The 22,002-nt window shown below is 39.1% G+C and overlaps 1 pseudogene; it reads left to right on the top strand.

Annotated features, from left to right (window-relative positions):
- Positions 1-22,002, top strand: part of LOC107564043 (multivesicular body subunit 12B-like) — a 42,535-nt pseudogene that overhangs the window by 9,524 nt on the left and 11,009 nt on the right.

Genomic DNA, 22,002 nt, shown 5'->3' with positions numbered 1-22,002 from the left:
AGAGCTGAATAAAATTAACAGTGAATTATAATCAGTTTCATACTTGAGAGCCATATTGCTTTAGTGATGAAAATGAATATGACAAGTCGACATCACTTTCTCCATCACATAGACAGACCTCTCTTTCTTTCTTTCTTTCTTTCTTTCTTTCTTTCTTTCCCCACTCACAAATGCCAAAGGCAGTCTGCTCCTCACTAAAACACAGGCATCAATTATTTTACTGCCTCATTTGAATATGATGAATGCTACAGTCATTTGTGTTTTCACAATAAGTGAATAATTGTGAATCAATCGATTCAGGTCCTATGAATCATTCTCCCCTCTGCCTCCTCTTGCCAGACATGATAGTTCATGAGGACTTTAAAAATGATGAGTGACGAATTTGGATATTTGTTGTTATTCTAAACAATTAGCAAACTGAGTGATAAGAAAGCAATTAGAAAATAATTGTTAACTCTATAATTGACCATTTGTCACTGTAGCACCTCTTTTTATGCTACACCTCTAAATTAAGTTTGCATTTTATTTGTATTTAGTGAACTGTGGACATTTTACAGATGAAGCAACACTTACACAGACACACTAATACATGTTTATATAATAATTATTTTATATATCAAATTATTTCTACACTAATTATATACATGTGCATTTAGTGCAAATTACTAGCTGCAGCCACATGCTCTTCTTATGCCCCAAAAATGTGGAATTCTCTTCCAGCTAAAATTAGGCAAACAAAATGACTAGTTTTTTTTTTTTAATCTTAAAACATTTTTATTTTAGAATGTCTTTAAATTGACTTTTGTATTGCTTTTTTGTGTTTTATTGTGTGTTCTTCTTTTTATTTTCATTGATGTATTTAGATTTTAATATTGTACAGTGTTTGTTTTTGTTTGTTTGTTTATTTGTTTTTTACTCTACAGTGCTTTGGGAATGTCTCAGTAAGGCTATGCCTCTTAAAACACATTATTATAAGCTATTCAAGAGACACCTTTTTCATATGCTTGCTAGTAAAAGGGGGGACAAGGGAGCGAAGAGGGGATCATATCTGAAGCGAGCGTGGCGGATTTTTCACTCTTCCGCAAGTAATGGCTTGAGCATGGAGACGGAGGTCACCAGGGCTTCTGTAGATTTCCCAGGTCGAGATAAGGATATTATTACACTGCCTGGTAACAAAGAAATCTCCATCTCCGTAGGTCCCCAGACAAGTGTTGGTAAATTAGAAAACACAGGCAATGACCTTTCTTTCTCACATGTATGGAAGAGAGGCATTTGCAGCCTTTTTCAAACGCTTTTCTTAAAACTTGACAGCATCAAACATTCCCTGAACATTTAAGAAAATAGCTGTTGGAAAACATGCAATAAAGTTGATTCTATAAGATTAAGATAAATAAATGATATAAGATTATTCTACAGTAATTGTCTGTATATAAATACATCATGTGCTGGCCTACAACGTTCCATACAAACATATAAATATGTCATGGGCTATAAGAAAAAGAAGTAAAACATGTAAATAAACAAATAAATAGACACTTCATTCTGTCTAGTGTATCAAAGCTTTGTCATTTAATTTTTTTCATTATTTGTTTATTTTTATTTATTTTTCTGTGCTTTCCACAGCGTTATGGGAACAGACCTGTGGCCTATTTTTGGGTTGTAATATATATGTTATAATATCTGTTGACATTGTCTATGTGACTGAGGGCTGCATACACTCTTAAAAATAAAGGTGCTTCAAAAGGTTCTTCACAGCGATGCCATAGAAGAACCATTTTTGGCTCCACAAAGAACCATTCAGTCAAAGGTTCTTTAAAGAACCATCTCTTTCTGAATAACCTTTTTTCACCACAAAGAACCTTTTGTGAAACAGAAAGGTTCTTCATATGTTAAATATTTTTTATGGAACCATTTAGACAAAAAGGTTCTTCTATGGCATCGTGAAGCACCTTTATTTTTAAGAGTGTATCTGTAAGCTGGAATATTGGCATGGAGACTCTTTTATGGGTTTCTGGATGTGGAGTTCCTATCATTATTCTGAATACTTATATTTGGAATTTTGAGCTATGTACAGTCCAGATTAAATCTGCAGACGTTTTTGCACATTCTGCACTTTACTCTGGAAATCTGAGGAATTGTGGAATTGATTGATTTGCATGTGATACAATATGCTAAAACAGATCTGAGAATCCTACACTCTTGTTATAGCTAAACACAGAGAACACATTCTCTTCATGGGATGCATATAAATTTGTGTATGCTGCTTTCCCATTCATGCAGAAAATCTGGGAACTTTCTAAAGGAACTATTTCCTCAAGCACACGCTCTATAGATGTAAATATGCCATTTCATTGTTTATTTGAGCTCTATGGCATTTAAACAGCATGATATGAATTTTGCAGTTCCTTATTATCTAGTACCTTTCAAAAGGTCTTTTGTAGGAAGTTTAGGGCCGTGAAAGTGAACTGTACGGGTGGCATTTACTGGACCTGAAGAGGTAGTTTATTGGAATGTAAGAATTGCAGCACTGCAAACAAAGCACCCTCATATCTAATGATCCCCCCTCCCATATACCATCTGCATTGCTCAGCGGACCATCTCCACCCCCATCACACACACACACATGTGTTCACACATGCGGGCATCATTCATCTTACCCGCAAATCCCCAGCATGCGTCGGGCGTGCATTAAAACCAGCCCATAATGGCTGACGGCTTTCACAGTTAGTGTGAGAATGCTGCTGATCGCTGACTGTTTCGCGTTGAGCGCTTCACCACCTTTTCCATAATTAGACCATTACTTTAACAGGTGTGTCACTTCCCCGCTTTCCTCCTTTCTTCTGAAAACATCTCTCCACACTCCACATTTTATTTCATCAACTTCAGCCTGTCTGTGAAATCTAGCTGAGGTGTTAGAGGAAAGCTTGTAGTGTTTTTTTTTTCCACCTTGTCAGGAGAGTCAGGTGTGACATTGAGAAGTTCAGCTGACACTATAACACAGCAGGATGAAGGAGAACAGCTCGGGGAGTTAGTGGAGATGTTTGTACTGCAGGAAGTGCGTGAGATATTGCTTGACAGCCTGTGTTAGCTACTGTACGGTTAAAGTACCAAAGAAATAGTTTGTACTATGTTCAGTGCCACACTGTTTCGGGATGACTTGCATGCTTCTTTAGCATCTCAACGGGCCTGGAAATATTGACAAAGGCCCATTATATCACTATGCATAGCGAAACTTAGCAGGTGGCACTGCTGCAGCGTGACCTGACGTGCCTCGGTGCTGTATACGCACTCTGACATAAAACACATGTAGCGCTCTCGCTATATCTGCCACGCGTCTTTCTCCAGCTTTTGGGCGGTTTGGTTGCTAGCCAAACTGACAGAGCAAGTCTCAGTTGAGATGGCATCCATTAGTCTCTCACTGACACGTCTGTAGTGTACACTAGCGGCGGGCGCCTGCTCTGGGCCACGGGCATTGATTCATTGTCAGTTTTCCATGAATGATGTTGAACGTAAGAGGTCTCATTACCTTATTATGTTCATTAAATCTTGTTTAGTTCCTGTGTGTTTGATCTTATTGTGCATCATTAGCTCCAGCAGAACACTAGGTTGATAACAGATGCTTTTTTGCTGTTGTTTCTGTGTTCTTTCTCTTCTCTGAAACTTATTTCAAGGCAATGACAGAGTCAAATCCATCAGGATTATGCCACTGTGCGAATGCCATTAGATGATGCAGACTGATGTATTCTTATGCCACGCAATTGGCTGTGGCGTAATCTGTTCCACCTCGCTGTGCTTCACGAGGGTATACAAGCCTCCTTACGCATGTACACAGATTATTCGTCTTCTACAGGATGGTGTTGTGGAATATTTATTTTCTAGAATTTCAATGTTTATTACTTAAAGTAATAAATATAAAGTAAATATTTGTATGAACCAGTGTTTTCTGATGAACAATGTTATATTAATGATTAGTGTTTAAAGATCTGTATCTGTGCGTGTGTGTGTGTGTGTGTGTGTGTGTGTGTGTGTGTGTGTGTGTGTGTGTGTGTGTGTGTGAACATATATAGGCCATATTACCTGGTAATATATGAGAATGATGTTCCTATTCAATGACAAAGCTATTAAAGTATCAAATATGACTCAGTACTTGACATTTGGAGAAGTATTTTATGCTATACAGATTGCATGTTCGTAATTATAACAGGACTAACAATAACAATGTGTAAGCTGCTCAAGGACATAATTTGATACTGAATGCATATTGTTTATTAGTGTTAGGCTATACTTTCTCATATATTGACAATGTATAAATCTCTGTTACTGTATTCTTATTTTAGTAATATTATATCTAACAAACCAGTTTGTTCGACATTTTACATGCAAAGTAAATGCACTATGCTTTCTTCTATAATACTGCTGAAAATATACATGTTCATATCATATCAAAACAACTGTACAAATAATAATATAATAATATTTTCAGAACGTTTTGACGTTTTCCATCTCAGGAGGCTATATATAAAAGACCTGCTTCTCCTTTTAGGTAAAACCAAGTATTTAACAGGTGTCACTATTGATCCTTATCTCAACATTCTTGCTCAATAATTTGTCACATCGATAATAGGCTACTTGTACTTGCGGAAGTGAAAAGGACAATGTAAGGTTGAGGATGTTATCTCAGTAGAGATATTCCCTACGCAATTTGTGCTGGTTCCCTCAGGTAAGCAAACTCGATTAAATTCATGTAACTTCATCTATTAGATGAATCTGCTGCGATGACGTTACGACGTGTTTTGCAGACTTTGTGCGGAAAAAGAAAGACGCTAATAAATGACACTTGTGTTTACAGTACGTTGTGACAGTTTGAAACGCTGATTCCAGCTACTGTTTGACCAAATTGACTTATTTTTAAAATGTTCTTAACTTTGTAAATGGCTGACTCATATTGATTTAAATAATTTAAAAAAATAATTTAAAAACTGAACAAATACTTTTAAAAACAGTTATAGAAAAACAATAGATTTAGAAGAAATAGAAGAAAATACAGAATGATAAAATGCTTTCTATGATATAGAGTAATCTTAAAACATAATTGGGCAAACTGTAATTGAGCAGCTCTGGTCATATTTACACTAGATGTTCACATGAAATAAAAAAAGTAATTTTCATTCATATGATTTTTTTTTCTGACAACTCTGTGTAAAATGCATCAACATCAATACTTTGACTTTAAAGTCAATCTTACATTTTGGATGCAAATGCTTTAGTAGCAATGCTGTCTGGTAAATAGTAGTATTTAGTGGTTGTTGTTGTTGTAATTTATGGAAGAATGTCATGTTCAGAAGTAGGTAGATTTTACTATGACCATTGTTCATTCTGTCTGAGTGTTTTTATATGCAATGGCTTGATGGTGTAATCAAACGTGGGGTGTGCTGCCTCATCCGTTGCAATGCAAGCTTGATCCGCCCCATCCTCTTTCATCTTTAACACCACGACATTCTAATTTATTTAGATGCACCTGTATATATATATATTTTTTTTTTTTTAAGGCTTTATCAATGTCTAGAAGCACAGTGAAGTATATTATTAAAAAGAAAATTATTTTTTAGAAGTGCAGAAAGTATTTTTTTTTTCTGACATGTTGGTATATCTTTCACTTGGATGTTATAAGTTGCACTGAGTAAATACAGCTGGATAAAACAAAAACTGTGTCCGTCTTCATTTCAGGCAACAAAATGTGATTATTGTAAAGGGGGTGATTCGTTTATAAATAAAAAAAATAAAAAATATATATATATATATATAGTATATATATATATATATATATATATATATATATAAATAAATTTAGATGCTCAAGTCTTTATGGATGCTCTGGTGGTACTAAATTTACATCTTGTCAACAGCTCAAAGTGTTTTGCATTTTCTTCCTGTATTTTAGTCTTTATTTATTCCCAGTACTGTGTGTTAGTGGGATGTGTGGGCTGTTTCGTTTTGCTATAAAAATAAACTATTGTAACTATTGTAATTGTATATGTAAATATAAGGCAGATCTTCGGAACATCTCTGGTGGTAAAGCAGAGCTGCAGCCTGAAGCCATCACTGATATTGGTGTGCTGGCATCTAAGAAAGAACCTCCAGCAGGCTACTATATTGTGAGTTTGTAATTGTCAAATATATGTGTGATTTGGAACCTAAAATCTATAAATAAAAATATAATAATCAGTCATTAATCCAGATACATTTACACTGAAAAATCAAATAACATAACTGAAAATAATAAGAAGAAATATAAGTATTTTAATCAAATACAATCAAATGTAGTCTGATAAGCCGGTCTAAAAACATCTGTTTTTTTATTTTCTTTAAAAAACATTTTTTTAATATTTATATTATATTATTTTATATATTTGAAATCTTACTATATTTTTTACTCACCTGGAGCCTTGTTATACATTGTAAAATTGCATTTTAACTCAAAATTGAACAATTAAAAAGTAAAAAATTATGTTTTTATTTTCTTCTCTTCCCAAAAGGCAGTAACATATTTTATTGATAAGGTTTGGTTTTATTTCAGTTTTTCCTCTGGCCGACTAAAATCTGTGAATCCTTCGGCCTACCCTGAGGATAGATTTTAACAACTCTTTCAGATGAGGCCTCCAACAGAGCTTGGCACCAGTGCCCTGTGTTTGTTTAGGACTCAGATGGCACCGACACAAGGGTGGCTGCTGGTTCTCCGGCGCTTCTGCAACTCTCAGCAATCCCAGAGCGCTGAGAGGGGAAACTAGGACAGTATCAATGGCCTCTAGGAAAATGTTTTGTGTGTGTGTGTATCTGTTGTGTATGTAGGTGTGCCTCAAAAACACTGAGAAAAGAACCAGGGCGGAAAGAGTGAGGGGAAGTTTTGTGAATAAAACAAAGCGCAAAGCAAACACTGTATAAAACAACTCTGCGTTAAGCTTACGGGCAGCTAGAGTTCTTCCTCTCTGCTTTCCTCTTCTCCCTGTGTTTTCTTTCTTCTCTCTCTCTCACTTCCCGCCCCACCCGCCAGTCCCCAACTGATGCCGTCTCCGGCGGCTTGTCTGTGGGTTGGCACGTTGCTGGGGTTCTGCCCACTGGCGCTGAGGATCCGGTGTACGCCACATGGCACCAACGTGTTTTCAGAGGCGCTGTTCCGCTTGGCCTTTCCCTCCATCGCACGCAGTAGGATGCAACTGTTTCACTTAGCTTGCACAAACAAACACATTTATTTATTAACAACCTTTATACAACCAAATATGAATTAAAATGGACAGATTTTTCTGTTTTAGTGCTAGTTTTAATGAGTGTTCTGAAGTTTGACTATTTTAAACTGATTATCGGTAGCTTCTAACTGTCCAATCTGTCCACTGTGTCACTTTGCTTGTACAAACAAACATATTAATAACCTTTAAACAACTAAATATAAAAATCAGTCCTTCAATTCGATTTTTGGTAGCTAGTTTTAGCAAGTTTTTGGACTTAGACCATTTAAAATTATTAACAGCTTCTGTCAATCCATGTCTCACTTTCTTTGCACAAATGAGCATGTTTATTAAAAATAGTGGTTACACTTTATTTCGATTGTCCACTTTTTAGACATTCTATTAACTATAAGTAACTTTGCAACTACATGTCTACTAACTCTCAGAGTAGACTGTTAGGGTAGGTTTAGGGTTAGTAGAATAAGTTGACAAAGAAAGTGTTAGAAGATATTAAGCAAATAGTCTACTAATACTCTACTAACTGCTAGTTGACATGTAGTTGCAAAGTTACTTACTGTTAATAGAATGTCTAAAGTGGACTATCGAAATAAAGTGTTACCAAAATAGTTGAGCAACCAAATATAAACAAAAGTTAGCAAGTGCTTTGAACTTTGAAAATATTAAATGTATTAACATCTTTCAACAATACTTATCTTATAATTATTTACACTTTTATTTTCCCCTTGCACATATTAACAAAATTTTAATATAAACAAAAACGAATAGGTGCGTTAACCAAGTATAATTTAAAGATTTGTTTTTAGTAGCTATATTTGTCAAGACTTAATTTTTACCAGTACTTGTCTAACCAGCAGAATGAAATGATTTTGTTTTATTTGCTCAAACAAAACAACCTTCACACAGCGTAATATAAACAAAAACGGAAAGATGTTTGTTTTTAAGAGCTAGTTTAAGCAAGTGTTTTATTTTTTTGTTCTATTTTAAACTGATTATCCAGCATCATTCAACTGTTTCACTTTGTTTGTGCAAACAAAAATATCAAACTTTATGTTGTTTATTTATTAACAAACTTCACTTGAGTAAATAAAAAATGGAGTTAGTTTTAGCATTCAGAACTTTATCAACAACCTCTAAACAGACGAATAATGCATCAGCAAACAACAAACCACAAGGCACAGAAGACTTATACTTAAGTGTCACTTGAGTAAATACAAAGGTGTTTTTTTTGTTTTTGTTTTTTTTTTTAGAAAAGTAGAGTTGCCGCTCCTCCCTTTACTAGTCTCAGTGCTTAGCAACTGTTTCCACATTCAGGCTGCGTTGCCTGCCCTGGTTATTTTTTTTTCTTTTCACGTAGGTTGCACAAACAACAGATGGCTTCGACGCCAACCTGTGAAAGGACAACATATTAAAATCCAAGGTCACACTCTATCTTTGCTTCACCCGAGCTGCCACCTCCAAAAATGTAAGTGAAAACGTGTACGTTTTAACATGCTCATTGCAAGTTTTTCTCCAGTTTCTTCACACGCCGTCATAGAGTGTGTTGCCCCGTTTGCTTCAGTCTGTCCCTCATTAGGGTTCTGCTCAGATCTTTGATCACAAACTCCTTCGAAACATGTTCCGTCCTTTAAAGTGAAGTATCTAAACCGAATGCAAATACTACTCTGAATTTAGAATGATTTGAGAATTGCTTTTTTGTTTTGTTTTTTTCATTTGATGTATGAAGTCCCAGCAAGCTTGCATTTGAAAATGTGTTGATGATCTCCGGTTCTCCCGAAGGAATTTGGTTTATGATTATTCATAAACGCAACTTTGCGTGTTAGTAGTTTACAATTTCATTTGGCTAAATTAACCTGGTCCCTGTAGACAGTTTGGATACCTCCCAGCCATTCATCAAAGATGGAGAAAACATCCAAAAAATGTCAAACTTTTAGTTATGGGGATTCTTGCTTATGAAATATGACACATCAAACAGCCATCCAATATGACTGCTAACGGATCATCTATTTTAAAAGATTCCTCTGTGAATTGAAACTATTTGAACATTTACCTCTCATTTGACTGAGCTAAATTGAGAATGAGCACCTTTTTATGTGCATGTATCTGTCTTGAAAGTGAAACAGGTGGCCCAGTAATGCTGTTCAGTTTATCGGTCTTCATTTAAGGTGAACAATGCAAAGCTTGAGTTCCATTCTTCCCGGAAGTGCATGAGGAGGTCACTAAGTCTTGGAAGGCACCTTTTTCTGCCCGAAACAGACTTGGTGCCTCCTCCGTCCTCACCACCCTCGACGGTGGGGCGGCCCAAGGGCATGTGGGCATCCCCCCAGTCGAGTGCGCTATTGCTATGCAGCTCTGCCCGCAAAGCGCCGCCGCCTGGAGAGGTAGTCCACGCCTTCTGTCCAGGCCCTGTAAGTTCTCGTCCACGCTGGCGGCCAAGGCTTACAGTGCTGCTGGACAGGCCGCTTCCGCCCTGCATGCCATGGCCCTCCTGCAAGTCCACCAGGCCAAGGCGTTGAAGCAGTTGCACGAGGGTGGTGCTGACCCAGGTGTGCTGCAGGAACTGCGCACAGCAACGGACCTCGCGCTTAGGGCGACGAAAGTCACGGCGCGGGCCCTGGGTCAGACAGTGTCCACATTGGTGGTCCAGGAGCGCCACCTATGGCTGACCTTGGCGGATATGAGGGAGGCCGACAAGCATTGCTTCCTGGACTCCCCGATCTCCCAGGTCGGCCTATTCTGCGAAGTGGTGGACGGCTTTGCCGCCACCGCTGGCTGCAGCCCCTCTGTCTGCTTGTCGCCGAGGGCGCCCTCCTGCGGCCTCCACTGAGATGGGCGACCCGGAGCTCTTGGATCCTGCTCTTCAGGAGATGGTGACCGCACCACTCCTTCCCCCGGAGGAGGGCCGAGTGGAGAATCTTTTGTTCCCGTTTTTTTCTGTTCCACCACTGGCTACCCAGCCGGTGGTACCCACAACTTCAAAAACAGAGCAGTTTCCTTGGCCTCCGGGTCCCAAGAGGGAGAGGATGGCAGTGCACGAGACCCAGTCTCCACACGGCCGTCCCCCTCTCCTTTTGCCTATGGGCAGCAGGGTCCGGTTCAGGGACGCTATGCCTCCTCGCGAGCCCCCTGCCCAGCTGTGGAGCCAGGTAAGTGGCACGCCGCGCACTCAGACCCCACCCTGGGACGCACAGCCTCCCGGGTTGGGTCCCTGTGTTCCACTCCGCTGCCCCACTGCGGGTACGTCGATGGTTTCCCTGGTCCCGCTTGTTCGGTCGCTGGAGGCCTGGTTAGCGCTCCCCAGGCCGTCTCACTGGCTCTTGAGAACCATCAGACTCGGCTATGCGGTTCAATTCGCCCAGCGAAGGACGCGATACAGCCGGTCCCTCCAGCTGAGATGAGGTCAGGTTTCTACAGCCCGTACTTCATCGTACCCAAGAAAGGCGGTGGGTTACGACCAATCCTGGACCTGCGCGTACTGAACCGGGCCCTTCACAAGCTCCCGTTCAGGATGTTGACGCAGAAGTGCATCTTTCAATGCATCCATCCTTTCGATTAGTTCGGCGCGATCGACCTCAAGAACGCGTACTTTCATGTTTCGATTCTCCCTCGACGCAGACCGTTTCTCCACTTTGCGTTCGAAGGGCAAGTGTATCAGTACAAGGTCCTCCCCTTCGAGCTATCCCTGTCGCCTCGTGTCTTCACCAGGGTTGTGGAGGCAGCCCTCGTTCCATTGAGGGAGGCGGGCATTCGCATTGTTCGCAGTTGTGCGAACACAGGGATACGGTGCTCAGTCACCTCAGCCGGTTGGGGCTTCCGGTCAACTGGGAAAAGAGCAAACTCTCCCCGGTGCAGAGGATCTCTTTTCTCGGCATGGAGCTGGACTCGGTCAACCTCTCAGCACGTCTCTCAGTAGAGCGTGCCCAGTCGATGCTGAACTGCCTGGGGTCCTTCCACCGCAAGATGGCGGTTCCACTGAAACAGTTTCAGAGGCCAGTTTCATGGCATCCGCAGCCGCTGTCACGCCGCTCGGGTTGATTCATATGAGACCGCTTTAGTGTAGGCTTCACGACCGGGTCCTGAGATGGGCATGGCGACACGGCACATACCAGGTTTCAGTCACCCCGTTCTGCCGTCAGACCTTCAGCCCGTGGTCAGATCCTGCCTTTCTTCGGACGGGGGTGTCCCTAGGGCAAGTATCCAGGCATGTTGTTGTGTCAACAGATGCCTCCACCAGGGGCTGGGGTGCCATGTGCAATGGGAATGCAGCTGCGGGGCTCTGGTCGGTGCCCCGACTGCAGTGGCATATCAACTGCCTCGAGTTGCAAGCAGTATGGCTCGCTCTGCGCCACTTCGTTTTACTCCCTGGCCGAGGGGACACTCGACACGGACGCACTGGCGTGCAGCTGGCCTCAGCCCCTCCTTGGCAAATTCCTCTGAGGAGGGATCTCCTTTCGCAGAGAGGAATGTTGTTTCTCTTTAAAACGTGTGAATATCTCACAAGTTTACTAATGCAGTTTGCTGGACAAACCAGTAATTTTGGGCAATATTGAGCATTATGGGTCATAACCAGATTCAGTTCATCATTTTCAGTTAGTTATTCTTTTGACAAATACTGTTTGGCCCTTCTTAAAATCTAAATTTACCATATTTAATGCACGCTTCTAGTCTTGTTCCACTGAAAGGTAAAAGGTATTTAAACAGATTTCACTCAAAAATTGCTAGTAAATTTCACAAGCAATTACAAAGACACAGCAAGTAACACATTGAATTAAACATGAAATGTTCAATGTACTGCAGTAATCTTTGTTATTTAGTACTTCGAAAAATATTTTTTTACAGTGTGTGAAAGATTCATTAGTGCATATTATTTGACTATATAATCTTTAATAAAAATTTAAAGACTTCTTCCTCTCAAACAACTTTCCTTTTCTGCTGACGTCACTTAGGCCATGTGGGCCATTGGTTAGTGCTAACCAACAGCCAAGTTGTGATTTCTAATTGGAAATAAAACATTGTATAAAATCATTGTGTAAAATCAAGGACATTATATATTAACAAGTTCCTCTGTAAAATAAATAAATAGATAAAAATAAAAATTGATTATAGAAAGGAATCAGACTGTAAAGTTTGGTGTAAGTGCTATTGAATTGAAGATTTCTGGCTAAGTGCATAGGATAATGAGAATGAGATAAAACAAATTTTGAGAAAATGGCCTTTAAAGATATGTATTGTAAATTAAATCTACATGTGCACATAGTGCAATAAAGTAAACAATTAAAAGTGTAGTTTGGATTTTTTTTTCTTTTCACAACACGTTACGTAAAGCCAAAAAGTCCAAAATCTCAAAATTGACCAGTGACCAGAAAAAAACAATGTTTTTGTCTGTCGCAGTGCTGTATTGTTATCATAGCAGTAAAACTGCATCTCCTAAGCCCTGTAATGGTTATGATATTCAGAAATGATGTTGTAATCCGCTGTGGCTGGTTTACCCTGGCCAATTCTAGCATGCTTCTGCCTGTTGATCAAGTTCAATGAGAGCTGCAGTTTTAGTATGTAGCACATCATTCCCCTCTGCCACCTCTCCAGCGTGGAGTCTTAAAATGTGTATCTGCACTGTTTTGAAGTCCCTGACGCTAATAAAACATGGCAGCGCCATCAACAAAGGCTATTTTCTCTGTCAGTCAAAGTGGCCCCCACTGTAATTGTCTATGACAAAAACAGATTCTACAGAATTAGCAAGTGAATTATGTGGTGGGAAGTAAACAGTTTGTGATTTATCATACTCAGGGTTGGAGGTAGATGGCCCTTTGGCAGGTCCTGATGGAAAAAATCTCTCCTGCATCTTTTATTAAAAAAAAAAATGTTAAAAAGAAAAAAAAAAACAGGCCTCGTGCATAGTAATAGCATTCATCCATATTCGTACCCTCAAGTCAGAACTATGAATAAAAAGGGTCTGTAGTGGTAATAACTGCCGGGTAACAGTAGCGATGGCATCCAGAATGTCGGACTCATCACGTCACGCCACACTAGCTGCACTCTTTCAGGGCTTTTGCCGGATTATTGCTATTTATTATTGCGAATAATGGAACCATAATGAGTGCGGGCTGGGAAGGCTGAGGGAAAAAGTAATACTTGAAAATGTCAACTAAACAGCTCCTGATTGTTTTCAAGTACTCCCTGTTCTGAAGCACAAGCAATTTGGCCTGCCACCGACTGGCCCGAACGCTGGGCTGCCATGTCTGAAGATGATGGGTAGCGCACAGGTGCATGCATGCTTAAAAGAGGGCAGCGATTCAACAAATTCGTGTGTGCGCTTCTGCAAAATACTACAGTGGCCTTTTCATTGTAGGTACGGATCATGCATAATTGAAAGCCGCCCGCTTCCAGACATAATTTTAACCCTGAGAAACACTTTTAACTGGCTCATTGTTACCATGGTTTAAACTCATATAATCATTATTATATCACTAAATTTTGTGGCAGAAGCATTTATGCAACGTGGTCATGGACATGAAGTTGATCGACTTGAAGGACTGTTTGCCAGAGGGCTTCACTTCGATCCAAGACACCACGGATACCCGTAAGCATAGTTTCCGTCTTTTTTTGCTTTCATCCTCTATTTTTCTCTCTCTCCTCTCTGTAGTCATCCTGAGGGAGCGCTTCTGCAGAGGTTGTGAATGTGAATTTTTCATGGGCTCAGGTTTAGCTTAATTTATGATAGTGCGAGAGAGTAAAATAAACATTTTGCCCCGAAGGTAGGAGGAGAGGAGAACGATGAGTCATTGTTTATCTCTGCCAGAACCCAGCTTTTCTTTATGATGTGCTTATTTATTTATGTATTTATTTGTGCAGAGCGGGAGTGGATGGTGGTTATCTAATATTAATGAAATGCATTCCCTTGATGCTTTAGTGCTTTTTGAGTGCTATGTATTTCTCCCCTTCTCGTCTTCTCTCTTCTCCTCTCAACGTGCCTTTGAGAATGCCGCAATATTATTTTGGCACTGGGAGTGAGGGCAGCATGTTTATTATTTCCATTATTATTGCATTTACACGGCCCTCGCCCCGGTGTCGCCTCGAAACGAATGGGATGGGCTCAGGAGTAATATGGCTGAGTCTGGTAGTGGGTTCTGGTGGAATGACTAAAAAGAAGACGGAGTCTTATTGAGCGCTGGTTTTAATGTGCCGCTTTATTGTAGTAAAGCCATGTTTAATAGATGCCTCAGCCACTGTGTTGCCATTTCACTCTCAGTCAAGTCCCTTATATCCTTCTTACACACATATTTGATGCTGAAGATTCCCCTCTAGCACCCAATTACATTTTTATGTAATTATGATGGGCTTTCATATACTTATATGTGCCTGGAGCCTCAAAACATCACATAGGTTGCATTTATATGGTGTTCAAATATTAATGCACATATATATTTAGCTTGTCTCTCTGAATAAAGTGTTAGGAAATAGGTAGTTTTTATACATATATTGTCATGTCATTGTTTATAAGGCTTCCCAAGGACAAATAGGTCAGGCAATTTGTTTGTGGGGGAATCAATGCATAATGTAGGTTTTAGTTATGAGTATGTGGGACTGTGGGATATAAAGGCACTCTGGTTTAAATGTAGTTAGACTGCTGATAAATGAAAGACATAATTAGGGCTGTTTATTTTATGACTGTTATATCTCTTTCTCTCTCAGAGGAGCAGGCTTTGAGGAAGGAGAGACTGTGTGTGAAGTTGGTTCCCAGGCACAGCGCTGATACTGCTATATGCGATGTGGTTATTACAGGGGAAATTAAAGCACAGCCTCACTAATTATACATTTATAGGGTAAGATATCATATCTTTGGCTAAACTGAGTGAGTTGGTATGACAAGCATGACATCATGTTTTTTTGATAATTATTTGTGTGTATTTAATGCAGATGGTTTGGTCGCTATTCCGTGTGAGGGTAAAGAAACACCAAAGTAAATATCCTGGAGCCAGCTTATTATGCTGTATGAATTGTAATTTTTAAACCAAAGCGGATTGTTCTTCTGGTGTGTGTGCATGTGTGTGTGTGTGTGTGTGTGTGTGTGTGTGTGTGTGTGTGTGTGTGTGTGTGTGTGTGTGTGTGTGACCGGCTCCTGTTTCCTCTAGTGCACCTCAGTGCTTGCGGCATGCTACAGGCATTAAGGGCGCTTGCTTTACTGGTGCTGCTCTTCCAACAGCATTTAAACCCACCCCTGATATGTCTTACAAACATTATATAGTATTTTATTGACAATTTGATGTTTCATACCATATCAAGTGAGCTAGTATTATTTTTTTAAGGCACTGCTGTTCAAAAGTTTGAGGTCCGCAAATATAAGACTTTTTTTTTTTAATGTATTTGAATTCTCTTATGTTGATCAAGGCTGTATTTATTTGATTAAAAATACTATAAAACAGTAATATTGTGAAATATTATATATTTTTTAAAATAACTGTTTTCCTTTTTAATATATTTTAAAATGTAATTTGTTCCTGTAATGGAAAAGCTGAATTTTCAGCAGCCATTACTCCAGTCTTCAGCGTCACATGATCCTTCATGAATCATTCTCATATATTCTGATTTTTTTGCTAAAGAAACATTTCTCATTATTATGTACAGTATGTTGAAAACAGTTGTATGGCGTTACAGTCTCATGGGAATGGTTATAAATTTTTGATGATTATTTGAAGAATAGAAAGATTTATTTGAAAGTCTTTTGTAACATTATACATTTACTTTTGATCAATTTGATGTGTCCTTTCTGAATTAAAAAAAAAATGAAATAAAAAAAATTAAATCTTACTAACCCCAAACTTTTAGACAATACTGTATACATAAATGTTCACAATAATGAAACAAGCTGTTTTTGTCCACAGTGAACTGAAAGGTTTGGGGATTTGGTATCAGCTGGGAAAAGTCACTGTGTCACAGGATACAGCACGCAAAACCTCCTCTACCTATACAACTGATATTGATGTTGCCAGGTAAGACACTTCTCCAAGAATACATGTATACTATATTTCTTGTTTTAATAGAAATTTTCTTAAAACAGGAAGAGAAATTGTTCATTGAGTCTTGTCGGATGAGAGATAGTCCAACAATCTGTAATATGAAGTTTCTAAGTTGAAAATTCCTCCTTTTCCAGTTCAAGAACAGAATGTATCATAAGATAACTGAGTGTGTTTCCACTGATAACCCGAAGTTCAGCAGGGACAAAACAGCCACAAGCCACAAGTGCTCAAGCAGGAGAGACTGCCTTGAGGAGAGCGCAGTCTGTTGTCTGCTCTGACACACAACACAAACACACAGTCTGCCCAGCGGCCTCACACACAAACACACAGCCTGAAGGGAAGAAGACAGAGAGGGAGAGTGACTTTGTACCTCATCCAACTCAAACATGTCAATTATTAATGAGCAGGAAGTAGTGGGGTTTTCCTCAGTAAATAGTAAATAAACAATCACCGCTCCCGTCCTATAGTTGATAGAGCAGAGAGGTTGGTGGGGGTATGTGATTGTGCCAAATGAAAAGGCCAGATTTGAGTGCGCCAGAAGGCTGTGAAGGTCCCGGCACTGCATTTAGGGCCAGTACACATAAAACTTCTGCAAGCTTTGCCCACTTTGTATTTCAGTGCCTTTACGAGAAGTTGACAGTTCTTTAACCTCAAGACATTGCTGCTGAACAAAGATTTGAGATGGTATATAGTCTAGGGTGACCATACGTGCCATTTTCCCAGGATGCATCCTGGCCAGGATTTCTATATTGCCTAAAATATCTAGGTTTTGGCTTTGTTTGCGTGTGCGTGTGCAGACCGATCGGTGTATGACATCAAAAAACCTCAAGCGCATTTTGAAAGCATAAGGAACCGTCTCTATGGTATTTTGATGTCATACACCGATCGGTCTGCACATGCAAACAAAGCCAAACCCTAGATATTTTAGGCAATATAGAAATCCTGACCAGGACGCGTCCTGGGAAAATGGCACGTATGGTCACCCTAATATAGTCTGTTCAGTGTGTCATACTGCTTTAGAAGTTACAGTTGTTGGTCGGTTAGTCATCAAAACATTAGCTTTGTTCCAAAACCTAGTAAAATAACATCCTAACCTCCATGGAACCGAAAGTGACTGATTTGGAACAATCTACATAGGCAGAAACTCTTTGCGCCACACAAATTGGACTGAGCATGGAATTGATTTCAGTACATTTTGTTGTTAGCATGTTGCGAAGGTAACTGTGTGATACTAATAAGCATTAAAATATGCTTAATCAGTGAAGCATGCATAGTGCACACAAATATTTGGTATTTTTCAGTTGTGTTTTTGCTTTTTATGTTTTTATTTAATTGCGAAGGTGCTTTAAACCAAATCATTGTATATATTGTAGTTGTCAATACTATCATATCTTGTATATGCAACATAGCTAGTTTTGCTGTTAATCAAAAAATATTTATTTCAAGAAATTGACCGTCAATTCAGATACTGCATCCATTGTATTTGCCTTGTTTTCTGACTCACACGGTTTCTATAAACTTCAGTCGTCAAAACTTTTAGTGTATCATCAGATGAATAATCGAACACGCCAGTACCCAACAGTACTATACAACGTTGAACAGACTTGATCTTTTTTCCGTCAGTTTTGTTCACATTAAATATGGCGTCGATTCTGACTTGGGCCAATTTTCACATAAATTCTCTGTGATCCTTGTTTGCTTTGATCCCATGACGAGCATAAGATGTTCCAGTGAGCCACTCTGAACATTGTCTGAAGTTTTGCTCTTTGAACTTTTGCACAAGGCCGACCTCTGAAACATACCATGGTTTCGTGGCTTGAATAAAGCCCTGTGTGCAGTGTGTTTTTTGGAAGGGGCAGCTGTAGGGGAGAAGTGTTTGATGTCTCCGAGTCATCCTACATCCAGTCCCACACATTCACACACTGCGTCTCACCCTGTTAATTCCTCACTCTTTTGAAACCACTTTTCAAGTTGGAGAAGAATAAATTGTACCTCCAAGCGAAGATCCGCGCCTCCCCTCTCCGATACCTGCTGTGATCACAGACTGTGCACTTTTGTGTTATTATTACATTTCATGCTTCTACGTCTATGTGAATGTCCAACCGCAATCTGTGAATCTGTCGTTGGACTTTTCCTGCTTTCAAGACTTTTAGCATCCCGTTAAATTGAATGTATCCTACAGAATAACCCTTTTCTGGCTTTTAGTCCATGTCAGTTAGGTTTGAGGACATGGTATTGTTCTTCTAAAAGACAAAATTAGCATTTAGCAGATAACCACTTTTTCAAATTATTGATAAATTCTAATTCAAAATATTAATAATAAATACTACACTATAGTATATAAATGCTAAAGTAAGCTAAATGCTGTTAGAAATTTGGCTTCTTTCTAATTTGTTAAAAACATGTTCATCAAATGATTTGATGGGATATTTAAGATTTGATTTCATTTTTCAGAAAAAAATATAAATGCTTGAATTTCCCTGTGATATGACCAATTGTATTAAAGGCAAGTGAATATATTGTTAAAAACAAAGGAATAATGGAAAATAATAAAGGTTTTAGAATAGGAAACCCACATGTGTCGCATTACAAGGTGTGATGCTGTTCTCGCCTCATTTCACACAAACTATGCGGTCCCATCAATGTTTTACTGTTTGTATGACTCTTTTAAGATGCCCTCGAATTTAAATGCTTTTTACAGTTATAGGAAAGCTGTTTTAAACATAGTCAATAAAGAATAAATGTTTAATGGCCCCTTTAACTGTGAATGCTGGTGGTTCTGCAAATAAACCTTTTTGCCTCAGGCTACAAGGACACTAATCACTGTGTGTGCAGACTACTGAGTGTAAAGTTGTTTCCCTTGCTGCCTGTTTGAAATTTCAAAGCATTTCTATGAAGTGTTGATGTAAAAAAATAATAATAATATTTTAATAATAATATAATAATCTCAACTCTGTCATGGAGATTAAATACTTATATGACACTTAGAAATATAAAATGTGTATAAAAATTAGAAATATATTTTGTTTTTACCAATTGTCTTATTCTTTAGATGTTAGGATTGCAGTGTGAATATGATATCTGCCATCAAATTGCTTGGTGTCACTGTCAACTTTGTGACCACCATTTCATTCAAACTGGGCCCGGTCAATCCAGTTCCCAAAGCATAGATTTTAGGGTTGTTGTTCTTCAGGGTGAGCTTCTTCTCTCATCTGTGTTGCCATTTGTCGTCCTGATAAAACTGTCATCTCTCGCTCTGATATCTGACCTCTAGATTGACAGAGAACATAAAGTTGCCTTGTGCTAATATTTCGGTTTATCTTTTTCTTCATAGAATCAAGGTTTCGGGCATTTCTCTCTGAATGATAGGGCCATATACAGTAAGGCAGGAAAAGTTTTTATATCCAAAAGCTGAACAATATAAATGTAAAGGTCAAGCATATTTCCCATTGTGAGCAGGAAGCATTTTTTATGCCATCCCATGATTCACTCCACTGATTCACTACAGGAAGTCAGTAAATATAGAACCATATTGGCTGAACTTTGGAATAACTTAAAAATGAAATTTAGATCAGGGATCTTCTAAATGGAAAAAAAACACTGTTAACATGTTGTGAAAATTAAATGTTGCATTTGAAGTTTGACCTATAATAACAGCCATTTCATTTTATTTGAACCATTTAATTTCTGTGATATTAGCGGCACTAAATAGAATATTTTTGTATTTTATAATAAAATATCTCGTTTTTGTTTTTTGTTTTGTTTTTTCCTTTCTTGTAGATAACTTATGTTGCCAAGATTATAAGAGTTAAGGTTGTGTTCTCAAGAAAACAGCAATATGTAAAAAATAAATAAACAGAAATAATGAACTATATTGAAATGATCATTAGTTTGCGATACTGTTTGATGCCATCAGTGTTGCAGTAATTACATGCATCAGCTAACAAATGCTTCATGATAAAATCAGCATATTTCACTTTGTTCTGTGGCAGTCCTACATGGATTTTTGTCTCGATATATTGTCTCAATATCAAGTCAACTGTGACTCTTTGCATGATAGTGCAGGTGCTTGCTGGCACGTATATGGGAACGTCTCGGATTATGATTACTCTTTACACCATATGAGTAGCACTGATTGATGGGTGTCAGTGTTCGGTGACCTCTGTGTCACCTTCTCAACATCAGCTCTCCAAACAACGGCTGATCTACCAGTTCTCATGGAAGGCGGGCCCTGTACGAGCTCTGTTGTGACACCATCCTCAAATGTGTTTTTCAGACACTCTTCTGTGTACCCTTTCCCAGAAAGCCCTAAAAAGCGTGCAAATTTCCGTACACATCAAGTAAACTCAAACTGAGCAGTGCCACAAACAATAGAATCATCAGCAAAGATCTGTGGCTCTTTAGAGAATCTACACTCCCATATTCCACCGCAGAATTCTTCAAGATTCTTCCTTCTCCGCACCTGACATGGAACTTTAAGTGGGGTAATGACAAGCGGGAAAGCCGCCGCTGCAGAGAGCAGCTGTCTACAAGCCATGGGTTGTGTGGGCTGCCTGCTCGGAGCGAGCGCTGAGGTGTTGTCATCGAGGATCTCGGATGAGTGTCAAAACACCAGCTTCCAGATTCCGCTCAGTTTGCGCCGTATTATTTTTATATACCGTTTTTATCCCAGTCTTTGCCTCACCGAAGTCTTTGGCAAATTTGTCCACAGTGTGACAGATGTTCCCAACGTCTCCTCCCCAAGACGGACTTGTGCTTCAGCTTCTACGCCGATGCCTTCTTGAGTTTCTCATCAGCCACCCATGGAGATTCTAGCATGTGGGATTGGGCTTTTTATATTGAGATTACCCTGACTAATTAGCTCCTTTATGAGGCTCCTCGAAATTTCCCAGGCTGTAATTTTGCCTTGCCAGGAAATACTGTAAAAGTTAGCAACCATTTTTGTTCATGCAACAGTACACAAAAATGTTTTCCGCTTCATCACTGATGGTAGTCCAACAACAATTCGGTCTTATTTCAGTCTGCCTACACTACTAGGATGTGTCTGTCTTCTCATTTGAAGAATCTGCTCTAATTTGTTCAGTCCTTCATCCCAAGTCAATCCTCTTCCTCCACCTACCAGGCATTGTGATATTCTTGAGTGCTTGTCTTTGTGTCCACTTGTCTTCCATTTGGCCTTATTAGGAATCAACCATCAACTGTTCTCTGAGTTTTTGCCTTGATATCTTTGTCTGTCTTCAGACTCCCTTCTTTCCTGACCTCAATGTCATCTGTAGATCTAAGTAGAGCATGTTGAAGATCTAAAGTGTCATAAGATACAGAAACAATTTGAGGCTTATGCTGTGGTATACGAGCTAAATTGTTTATATTTTATTCCCAGTTCTGTTGTAAGTCTGGGAGTTATTCAGATTTGTGTCAGTGTGGCTCTGATGGGTTTGAATGATGATTAATTGTAGGCAAAACTCCAGTGGCCGACATAATGCAAGCCTTGTGCTGCCGTTGATTATGTAGCCATGTTTGTATTTTAAGAATTAGATGTTTAATTGATATGCCATATGCTACCCAAAGCTAATGTACCTTAAACCATTAAAAGCGGAGAATTGGAATTGAGTACGGTTACGCTGTTTGACAGCTCTGAAGATAGCAAAATGCTTGCTACTGAAACTTATATTGATTCAAGCATATTTTATTTCACTTTTTGAGAGGCAGCTCAGACAAAGTTTTGGAGATTTTTTTTTTTTGGG

The sequence above is a fragment of the Sinocyclocheilus grahami genome, unplaced genomic scaffold, assembly GCF_001515645.1.
Source record: "Sinocyclocheilus grahami isolate Dianchi unplaced genomic scaffold, SAMN03320097.WGS_v1.1 scaffold903.1, whole genome shotgun sequence".
Classification (NCBI taxonomy): domain Eukaryota; kingdom Metazoa; phylum Chordata; class Actinopteri; order Cypriniformes; family Cyprinidae; genus Sinocyclocheilus; species Sinocyclocheilus grahami.
The sequence above is the reverse complement of the archived record's forward strand: the minus strand, read 5'-3'. Positions and strand labels throughout refer to the sequence as shown.